Here is an 11,773-nt window from a genome sequence, read left to right on the forward strand (position 1 = left end):
GAAAGCCCCAGAATATAATACTGTACACTTCAATGAGCTGACTTTTATTTAAATGACTGTGCTTCTACCTTATCAGGTTTTTCTTTGACCTCTTTGGACAATGTTTACATGGGCTCAGTGTTTGGAAATCACTGATTTGGACTTGATTAGGATTTTGGATTTGACTTTGTGTCTGGTTGCATTCAATAAAACTGTCATCTTTTCCTACTTTGTTGTCAGAAGTCTTGTCCTTGATGTGCCCTCAGTGCGGAAACCCTTCCTGTGACCTTCTGCAGGTGCCATGGGTGCTTTTTGTGGGTCACTGAGTTGCAACATAGGATATATAGCATAAGTGATAATGACAGAGTGGAGCTATCACTCACCTCCAGTGACCTAGAAAAATAGAAACACGAGTAAATCCACGGCCATGTTAGTGACCCTGAGGCTGTATTTAGGCACAGTGGTGCTTTGAGCTAAAATGATAACATCAGCATGCTAACACACTGATAGCTATAAGCTACCAAGCTGATTCTAAGCAGTTACGAATTTACCATGTTCACCATCTTAGTTTAGTGTGTTAGCATGCTAACTGCTAATTGCACTAAAGGCCCAGTCCCAAGACCCCTTGTCCCTAACACGTAGCCCTTACCCCTCCGTTTTGCATGTTCACATCTAGTCGTAGGGTGTCCTGATTCTTGTTGGAGTAAAGGAGTATGCCTAAGTGTTAGGGCTACATGCCCCCTTTCACACAGAGGTTTCTCAGAGGCACACTCCGAAACTTTTGTTAATGAGATATCGTCAGCAAGACGCCTATATTTTTCTATGTATTATGGTCCTTTTTTTAATAACAAGCAGAACTAAAGAAATTGCTAGTATGCCGATGTGTCAGGAGCTAAAGTGCTAGCTAGCTAACGTGACATTTTTATTGCAGCAGAAGTCAAAGGTGATAAACTTGTTACTACTTCTCTGACATCAGCACAGACTGGCAGGACAGGAGCATGGGTGGTTAACATTAGACTGCAGAGCGCCACTAGTTGCCAGGTAATGGAGCATTGTTCTTTTTTTGATGACTTGTTTGATCAATTGATAGCGTGAAACTTGGTTGAGAATGAATGGCCAGCGTCCTTACAACGGCAAAAGGCTGCCTGTAGCCCACACAGAAGAAATCCACCACTGAGCCACCACACAGAAGACGGCATTTTTGCAATGTCCGGCAACACTTGTTACGTCTGTTTAAGTAAATGCCAGCATAGCGATGATGTACGTTCTATTTCACAGGGAAGGTTTTCAACCACCATCCCTTGTAACTCTGTTCTGAGGGGCAAGGTGGCACCAAAAACAAGGGGTAGGGGTAAAAATATTAAATGAGATTGGATCAAAGTAAAGTTGCGGCTGATAGGAATGTCATTAGTCTTGCAGGTATTTGATCTAAAAATCAAAGTATTGGCCAATTAAAATTTAGATCAGATGATGAGACTATGGAGAATGACTGGATCACAGATTCATCCTGAGGATGAATAGTGTTGCAGTATTAATTTCAGAAAGGTTGTAATGTTGCAACAACAGTTTTAAAGGTAGGATATACTATGCAGGAATTGTCAGCTACTATTTGTCAACAGCATCGCCAGCAAAAGGGAAAGTGAAAGCTAACCCCAGCTTTGTCCGCTTGGCGTTTCGCCTCGCTATTTTGCAGTTTTTCAGTGCTGTGTCTGTGATTTTTTAAGCTTCCTCTTAGATGTTTGCTGCTTACGGTCTTGCACCTGGTTGCTACCTCTTATGAGGTCTCAACCTCACCTGACTGCTGTGCCCAGGAACGACCCAAACACAAAAGAAAATGAGGAAAATACGGGAGGAGGGCGGAGTCTCTGCAGAAAATACACAGCGGGGCGTGGGTGGCTTAGTGTATAGTCTTGCTCACCAGACCTTTCTCAAGAAAAGAAAGGTCTGGCTGGGTCGACTCTCACTTTAAGATTGGAGGAAAAAACGCCCCGGCTGCTTGTATTTCTTTCAANTTCAGCAGGTGGCTCGTTCCGCCCAATGAGAGGCTGATCTTTGCAGCGAACTTCCACCCACTCAGACTACTTAGTGGATAGCGCAGGTGCCCCATGTACAAGGTTGTTGCCACAGCGGCCCGGGTTCAGCTCCAGCCTGTGGCCCTTTGCTGCATGTCATTCCCTCTCTCTCCCCTTTCAAACTTATCTGTTCTATCAATTAAAGGCAAAAACAAAACAAAAAAGAAAGAAAATACACTGCTACACTGCTTCTTGTGGGTCCTAAGTGATATCTGAAGAGGATTACTTTTGTATGAGTCTATTGTTTTTTATCAAAATCCTGTATAGTATAACTTTAAAGAAGTGTGGATTCAATTTAATGATAATTTGGGAGGCTGTTGTTTGAGGTGAGGTGCTTTTGAGTTGTACTTCATTCTACTGTAAAGTTTGTTATATTATGTTATATATTATGTTATCAGTGAGGTTACACTAAAACAGACACTGAACGTTCTAACCTTTATGAAGGAAAGCTTAATTGCAGGAGTGTTGTATTAGATTTAGCTAGGTGTACCTAAAAGTGTAAGTGAGTGTAAATGGTTGTACCCAATTTGATGGCACTTCATCCAACAATTGTTGAGACATTTTACTCAAACTGTCTACAAACTTTTGTGCCAGTTCTTTTCATAGTTGTTGAGATATTTCGATGGATAAGTAGAAACTTTTACCTGCTGGTGGCATTAGAGGAAACCTTGAAGGATCACCAAAGCCAGTACCTTTCATCCTATGGTGACCATTTATAATACACTACATTTCATGGCAACCTATCCAACAGACAAGTAGCCTGAGTGTCAGACTGAAGCTCCCAGAACCTTCAGTCTGACATTGCCTCCATTGAAGGCGATTTACAAGGGGGAGGGAATTTGATTTTTCCCTAACCAATCAGTAGAGATCAACGACTCACCCAGAATCTGACGTCATTAGTATCCATGCCTCGGGGGTGCCGAAAACAAGTGAGCATTGCCCGTTTAAAATGTCTCCGTCGTTGTGCACACCCAGCTGCATCGCTGTTAAATCCAGTTTAGCAGCTTCCTTAATTTGGTCCTCCATTAACGCGAGTAGTGGCGAAATACCTCGATAGCATCGTTAATGTGGTCTGTAGGATCTGTAGCGGTCGCCATTGTTGCTATCCTCACCAGTTACCCACCAGCGTACAGCTTGACATCAGCGTCGCACTGATTGGCTAATCGCTAGACCCGCCCCCACCCCCAGCGTTCATTGGTCCGTCCATCGTTTGGACGAGATAAATCGCAAATTCATTGCAGTATGCCAGACCAGAGATGCAAGCCTACTCAGTTGAGTGGGCGGGGTCCATGGTCTGGAACCAGGCTAACAGACAAGTTTAGGACCAATCAACTGACAGGCCGACGTTCCCATCCCTAGAACTATGCCACTAGCATGGCTGAAAGAAAAAACAGTAATCATACATTAGGTTGTTGGGAAATTTTTCCCATGGTAAACATCAGTTGAATGATGCAACTGTGATCTCATGCTGATGTAACAATGTGGATTTCTAGACCACAACCTTTACACTGTCCGCCCAGGAATATTGAATAGGTCCATTAGGCTTTCTCTTATCTAAGAAAGGGTCAGAAATATAGATAATTGTGGCTGTGTGATTTATGACAGGAGTAGCTGTTGAGTCTTCCCATCTGAGACACCAGTGACTCAGAGCTGTTACATGAAAGCAGTTTTGTTTAATTGACCTAAAACCCTGAAATTTCTGTGTATATACTGTATGAGTCTGAGTCACTAAGTCCAATGAATGACTGTAATAAAGAAACAAGTAAAGCATGTTCGTGAAGAATGCAGTTGTGGAAAAGGTCTTCTTTTTGCTCTCGTCCCCTCTGCCAATCTTATATTCTTTTTCTGGATACAGCTTTAGCAATACCCCCCAAGTGGTCCACTACAACAATACCCTATTGTGTCAACAAGCCAAATGTACAGTATGGCAGGTTTCAGAACTTTTTATGACGGTGAAAGGCTGCCAAAAATGACTGGTAATTTGTCTTTGTGTGGTTTGGTGTGTTTACAATGTGCTGTGGATTGACAAAGTTCATAAGAAACTGCCCTGTATACTTGGGAGATCACATTGGTTCAGTTTAAAGTGTTAGAAAATGCAGTTTATCGGTCAAACATTTAGCTCGGTGACTACTACATTTACAAGTGTCAGGGAATTGCATTGTTCTATAGTTACAAATGATAATTTAATAATAATCTCTCCTATAGAGGAATGCAGTGTGAACTTCTCCCCTACTCTCCTCTTGCCAAAAAAGCACACTCATGTAGTTATGAATCATTCACAGTGTCCGTTTTAAAGGTTAAATCAACACTGGTTCACAGATGGCAGAAATGCATCTGACCACACCTAGCTCAGTGTTGGGCTACAGGTGTTTCCCATCAAGTGTTAAAGGGAAAACACCTGCTGTGACATCACTGAGGTGTGACCAGAAATGTGCTTAAAAGTTTCAACTCACGGCAGATGATTCCTGTAGTATGTGATGAACTTTTCTTTTAAGCAGCAGTTTTGGCCGATAGGTCCATTCTCTAAAATTATTTTATAGCAATGGCTTGAAATATTTGATGTAATAATGTCTAATCAATGTGTTTAATTGATTGAATGAAAGGCATTGAGAATTTTTGTAACGATGGTTGCAATAAAAGTAAAATACAGCTTTGTTTTCCCACCAAAATGCCAATATTTGCAGAGCATTTAGTACAAAATGAAAGTCACCAAACGAATATGTTTGCATTGTAAGTTTCTGCAAACCATGAGTATGTTAGATTTGCATGCTCCATGCATATCATATTAATGTTTCTAAAGTGACGTAATATATGAGCTGACTTATTCATTGGGAGTTGGAGGGGATGGTGGATGGCGTGTCATTTAGATGAGACGCCTGCCAAACTGCAGACCACTGTTTGAAACCAACGAAAAAAAACAGCAGTTGTCTTCTGGAGACGCTTCCCAGCATTTCCACCAATGTTTGTGGCACAGAACCTGGTTGTTTTTGCACATTGTGGTGTTTCCCAGCAGCGTTTGAGCCATCAAATATGGGTATTTACACCAAAACATGATGTTTCCCTAACCATAATCAAATGGTTTTTGTGCCTAACCCTAACCACACCATTACCACAGTTTAAATGTATACGCCACAAAATAACGTACAAATGTAACGTATATGTGGTTTGCAGAAACATTCAATTTGAACTTTTTTTCTTCTGGCGATTGGGTTACCATTGTAGTTCTCTTTTCCCTTTTATTATAGACGTCTCATGGTGATTGAATCATTGTGTTTTTGGCAAGACTTCCCTCCTCTTGAAACCTCACCAACTAACAGCTTGAGTCACAGGAACTATTCTGACAAGCTTGAACAACCCAGGTTCAACAAAAGATAGTGTCACGTGTCAAGGGCCCATCTGAGAGATAACCAAGGCCAACTGAAGTTCATTGTACTGTATGGTAACACAATTCTCAGACTCTTACACATCTCATAAGTAACGTCAGATATGGGTCTGCTGCTGAATAAAATCTGGATGTGTTATTATCTATTCTGGCAAAACAAACAACTATTCTGCTGTTGATCATAACTTCCTGATCTCTGACCCCTAACACTGCGTCAGTGGTGCGATAAGGAGTCCAGTTTAACAGCCATGAAAGTACAACAGGCTCATCAGAGAAAAAAGCCATACACAGCCTGCAAATTTATAAAGAGCACATGCACTTAATTTAATTTTATAGATTAATCACACTAAATAAAAAGGGAAGCTGTCGATACAGGGAAGAAAACCGATTGAAGAAGAAGCCTCGAGGCAACAAACGTGTGTCGTGAAAAAATGTGGTGCAAATAGACTGATTTAAACATTTGGATTGTGTGCATTTGCCAGACCAGCTACATGCTATTTCACAGTGACTGAGTATTACAATAAGCATTTCTCCTTTATGGCACCACTGGGAAAAAAAAGAAAGTGTAATGCAATCTTATGTCAAAGCTATGGTAATGACATCATCATCTTGTTTGAAAAAATTGTGTGTGAAAATTTGCAGTTTAGGAATAAAGACATATTGTCTCACTTCCCCCAAACAGTGCTCTTTTGTTAAGTAGTTACAGAGTAAACAGAAGAATTGGAAATAAAAAGGATAATCTGTGGCGAAGATTGATAGGTGCTGTTAAGTTTGTTACAGCCCGGAAAAGAGAAAAGGGGCATGAGGTTCATTAAGTGATGTTCTGTCAAAAAGCAAAACCAGCAAATCCATTTGCAGCAGGGGCATCAAGACTTGGGCAGTAGTACAGTGTGGTTTGTTGTTGTAAGGATTGGCATCCTTTGTTTTGTCGCTCTGGTCTCCATCAGAGAAGCCCAGAGCTGGGTTGGATGCACATATGGAACTGCTACGTTCTCCCTGTGTGTTTATGTTGCTCAACATCTGTTGAAAGTAACAACACTGACCACAAAACTCTGTGCCAAAACATTGGTTCAATATTAGCATATGGGGGGATTCAAAAGCACACTGAGTGAAAGCTGTTACAGGAGATAAAAGCATGAAACAATGTCACTTCTCAATAGCTTTTTAAGATACTTGGTTTTATTGAATTCATAGAAGGTCTAGAGATGGTTATAAAAGCAATAGATGGGTTTGAAACCAAACATTATTTCAAAAATGACCTGCTGAGCAACCACATGTCCATGCTGTCCTATACCTCCATATGTTACCCTGCTATGTAAAAGAAAGCAACTGCCCAAAGCGTTTTGTTTTACTTATGCACTGTAGAACTACATTATACACACAAAAACACTGTATGTCTTTCTTTTTATTGTCAGTGTTGAACTCCTCCAGCCTCACAGGGGATTTCTTCATAAAATCAGATTGTGTTCAAGTCTGGACACACATTAGAGACACGAGCAGCATGCTGCAGAGGTCTCTGTATCACTGATGGAGGCTGGACAACTTCCACCGTGCTGCCAGTGTGTAAACGAAGCATTACTTTGAGCAGCTCTGGTGCACATTAGTGATAGTGCTGCAGTTGACTCAAGGACACAGACAGAGAAGGAAAGCGCGAAGGGAGAAAAGGGGCTTTCCATTGCCCTAGTTTCCATGACCCAGTGTGTGTGTGCGTGTGTGTGTGTGTGTGTGTGTGTGTGTGTGCGCGTGATGGAGAGTATGATCAGCTCTTTGATGAGAACTGCAGCTTTAACTGGCTCACATTCAAAAGACAAGTGAGAGAGAAAATGTGAATGTGTGTGTGAATGGGTGTGTGTTTGCACTCTCACAGGTGGGCCAAATGCACATCATTCTTGTGAAGTTACTTTGCAACCACAAACTCTCCTGTTACTTCCAGCACTTTAGTTGCAGTAAAACTCATCAAGCATCAAAGAGCATTCCCATAACTGGATTAACGCAGTGACAGTGACTGATGCTAGTGAGGAAGACAGGCTGCCGGAGACAAGAGAGCCGGGACTAAATATTTGTGGTGAATATTAACGGTATTAAATTCCAAGGGGTCCACTAAGAACCTTCTGCTCAATTATTGAAGCCAAACGATTGTGAATCACCAGCGTTGTTCCACACTTAGTATACTGTACTGTGAGTTATGATATCCCTCTGGTATAATTTAAACAACAGTAAGAGTATACAGCCACACTAGCAGCTCTGTGAGGCACAGCAGTGCTTTGAGCTAAACGCTAATGCCATAATGGTAGCATGCTCACAGTGAAAATGCTAACAACCTGATGTTTAGCGGGTATACTGTTTAACATGTTCACCTTAGTTTGGCAAAACTATAAGCTAAAGAGTTGTTTATTAACTTAATCTTATCCCAAGATCAAACCTACAGGAGACCCTACACCCTACTGTAATGTCAGACAGACAGTTTTTTTTCCTTCTTTTTCTGTGATCATCAATTAACAACGATACACTTGGATTTTTCCTCCTCGTTGTTGCTGGTACGGCTGCAACTGCGACTTCCCTGCAGATTTCAAATCACTTTTACCCAACTGCTGATAAATTCTCAAACTGACCATCATTATACAAAAAAGTATGAAGGCTGCTAATCGTGTTTTATATTTGGTCACAAACCGATATGGGCTACATGGCAACTGATAGTCTGCCTTGTAAGCCCGTCTGGGCAGGGCACGTAACGTTATTGATTCAAGATACTACATTGATATCAGAATACAGACCCCCCCCATTTGAGTAGATTTTTATTGCTGGACATAATTAAGTTCATCTAAAAATCAATATATTTTAGCACTATTTCGTTGTAGGATTATATTCTGTGTGCCTTTATACTTGCAGTGTGTATTATTCAATCTAGTTTGACTAATATTACATTTTTTTTAAATAATACTCGCCCATACTTTGCCACACATTCCAACTTCTCATTTTCGTATTACAAAGTCATTTAGGATTTTCATTCTACGGTCAGGACTTGCGTTCTGCTCACCTAAGCATGCACTGCTACTTCCTGCAAAACCACGCCCATGCAGGTGAAACTGTGTTTTTAGGGGGCCCGAGGCTGATGGACATGTCATTTGGTTTGCAGGTGTATACCAAAGAATTGGACAAATTAAAATTTAGACGTGATGATTGTGTTAGAGGAAAAGTCAGTAGATAATGAACGTCTGTACTAAATATCATGACAACAGTTGATTAGATGTTTCATTCAAAGCCACAAATGTCAACCTTGTAATAGTGCTACACTTGAAGTCAGAGGATCACCAAAGTCATTAGGATTCATCCTCTGGGAACCTTGAATTTCTGTTAAAAAATTATAGAAATCCACTCAGTAGTTGTCGAGATTAGCTGTTTTTTTCACTCTTGTAGAAAGGTATTTTAACTTTTTTTTTTTTTTTTTTTACCTATTTTCTTACCAAGTAAGATTGAGAAATAGATTTCTATGGAAATAAGTCATTCTGTGCTACACAATGTCATGTAACCTCAAGTGCCCCCCTCGGCTGTGCCCAAATTACCTCTCATCTCAGTGCTGTTCCCAAGGGCTTGATTACACCACTGCTATAATCATATGAAATTATTCAGAACCCTATTTTCAGCTTTTTGTTTGAGCAGTCCTAAAACAACAGATTATACATGCAGTTGCAGCAGTTTTGCAAGCAGTAAATGTTTTGATGCAACACATAGGCTGAATCTTATACATGCCAGACAACTTTCTTTTAGTGTCAAATCAGGTAGCAATCTTTCTGGAACATAATGAAACCAATCAGACAACCCACGTCAAGCTTTGATTAAGTAGTATGGATTCACGGATGATCAGGGGTACTTTGGGAGCTGCTGCTATGGGAGAAAATAGGGTTACTTTTCCGCTCTCTCTCTGCCCATTACAGGCCATCAAGCCATTTCCACATTAGACATACTGTAACTGTGGGATACAAAATAAAATACAATTTAAGAAGGCAAATGTGCACTGATTACAGTTCAATCTGCAATCTTTGCAACAAATGAAGTTAACATAAGATTCTACATTGTAGCCCAGCCATTTACTACGAATCACAAGCTGATCCAACATAGACTGCGTTCCAGTAAACTGTCACTTATAAGAAGCAGTTTGCTGCTGGCCTGCAGCCCGCTGCTCTACACAAAACACTTGCTCCACATTCATCATGGGAACCTGCTCTACATTGCAGTGGGTGTATTTTGTTTTTTAGTACATCTTAGGATGTAGAAATGTAGTGAGTAGAGTTTGTAAACATGAGGAATAAACAAACAATAAACAACAGAAAACAGCCTGTTTGGAGCTGATTTACAGTCGGCTTCCTGAAGACTGTCAACAAAGACGCCATTTACTCCAGTTCACTCCTGGTTTCTGTAATTAAGGGTCAAGACCCCCAAAATTGCAGTTCCCTACTTGACAAGAGTCACAAGTCATTTTCAGGAGAAAATGAATCTCATTCATGAACTGAGGAAAACCTGAACAGGCAATGTTTTGAAGCTTGGATTCAGGTTAACTGCAGACAAAAAGTAAAATTAGCAACAAGGCCTTACCCTGTCGAGGGAAAAAACTCATTTGCGATTTTCTTGTGACCATGCAGCTGCTATTAGAGGAATTCCCTCTTTGGGATTAGATCAAGTCATGTTGGCTACCAGGCTGCTTATGGTTGCCATCCATTCATTTGAAAAACTAGCATGACTAAGAGTATACAGTCACTGTAAGCATAGCACTGCTTACTGCTAAATGCTAACATGCTTACAAAGACAACTATTTAGCAGTGTGTTTACCATAAGCATCTTAGTTTAGCCTGTTAGCATGCTAACATTTGCTAATTAGCACTATGGCCAGCTGTGTTCCACATTTTGTATACTGTACTGCAGCTCTGTGAGGCACATCAGTGCTTTGGAATAAATGCTATGCCATCAGTACAAAATTATCACAATGAAAATACTGACTAGCTGATGTTAGCAGGTGTAAAGTTAACCATGTTCATCTTAAGTGGGATTTATACTTGTGCCTCAGCTCTATGCAGAGCCTACACCGTAGCCTATTTGTGTGGCCTACGACGTTGTGAGCATTTATACTTGTGTGGTGGTGTGTCTGTGTCACTCTGCAGTTACACCTCCAAAACACTAGTCGTTGACGGGGTTTCTGTGAAGTGCTGTTAAGTTAAGTTGATTCAAAACACACCAAAAAAACACATTAAACATGGCTTAATAGAGACAATTTCGAACACAAGTACACAAATCAGCTTTGCTATAACTCACAGCATTCACAGACAAAGCATTTGTCATTTGCTGGACACATTTTCCCCCAAAATACAACATGCTAATGTTTTTAGCACAAGCCTACGGCATTTTACACTGTATAAATTAGCCTTGCAGCTAGTGGACTTTTACTCTACTCATATGAAGCCAAGGACAACAACAACATTTAACAAAGGTAATGTTACAAATTCAGCTCTATTACAACTCACAAGGTTCACTGACAAAACAACTGTCTTATACTGAACACGTTTTCCAAACAAATACAACATGCTACCATAATAAGCACAAGCCTATGGCCTTTTACATTGTATAAATTAGCCTAGTTACTAGCGGAGATTTCCTCTACTCATATGACACTATGAGAAATCACACACACGGCTTAAAATTCTATTTTAGTGGAGGCTTTATTGTCTGTGGAACAAAAAAGGATATAAAAGCTTCATTTCCACTGAGGGAAATGGTTTCAGCTTACAAAAATAGACAGGTCTGTGTTGTCGCGATGTGTAGTTACATTTCTGGGTACGGCGTAGGGTACGGCGTAGGTTACAGCGTAGAGTACAGCGTAGGGTACGGGGTACGGGGCATGGCTTAGGGTACAGCGAAGGCTTCACGTCAACACAAAGCCTATGCCATAGGTACAGTGTTGATTTGACGCAGGAGTGTAAATCCTGTTTTAGTTAGGCAAGTTAGCATGCTAAAATTTGCTTATTAGCACAATTCAACTGAAGCTGATGGGAATGTCATTAGTTTTGCAGGTATTTGGTCATAAATTAAAGTATTAGACAAACTGAAATGAATGTATCCATTCATGGCAGTCAAACTAATAGTTGTGGGGACTTGTCACTAAAATACAAAAATGTTATCCTCATGTCGTAACCTAAGTGGTCGACCAACGGACAAGCGATCATCAGACCATAAAGCCTTGCTGCTAGCATGACTAAAAGTGTGTGACATTTGTCAAAAGTAGGGCTGGCTTTCCCCACTAATGTCGTCATGATAATATCACATCTACATTTTTTGGGGGTTCCCCCTA

Source organism: Epinephelus moara, chromosome 6, assembly GCF_006386435.1.
Source record: "Epinephelus moara isolate mb chromosome 6, YSFRI_EMoa_1.0, whole genome shotgun sequence".
Lineage (NCBI taxonomy): Eukaryota > Metazoa > Chordata > Actinopteri > Perciformes > Serranidae > Epinephelus > Epinephelus moara.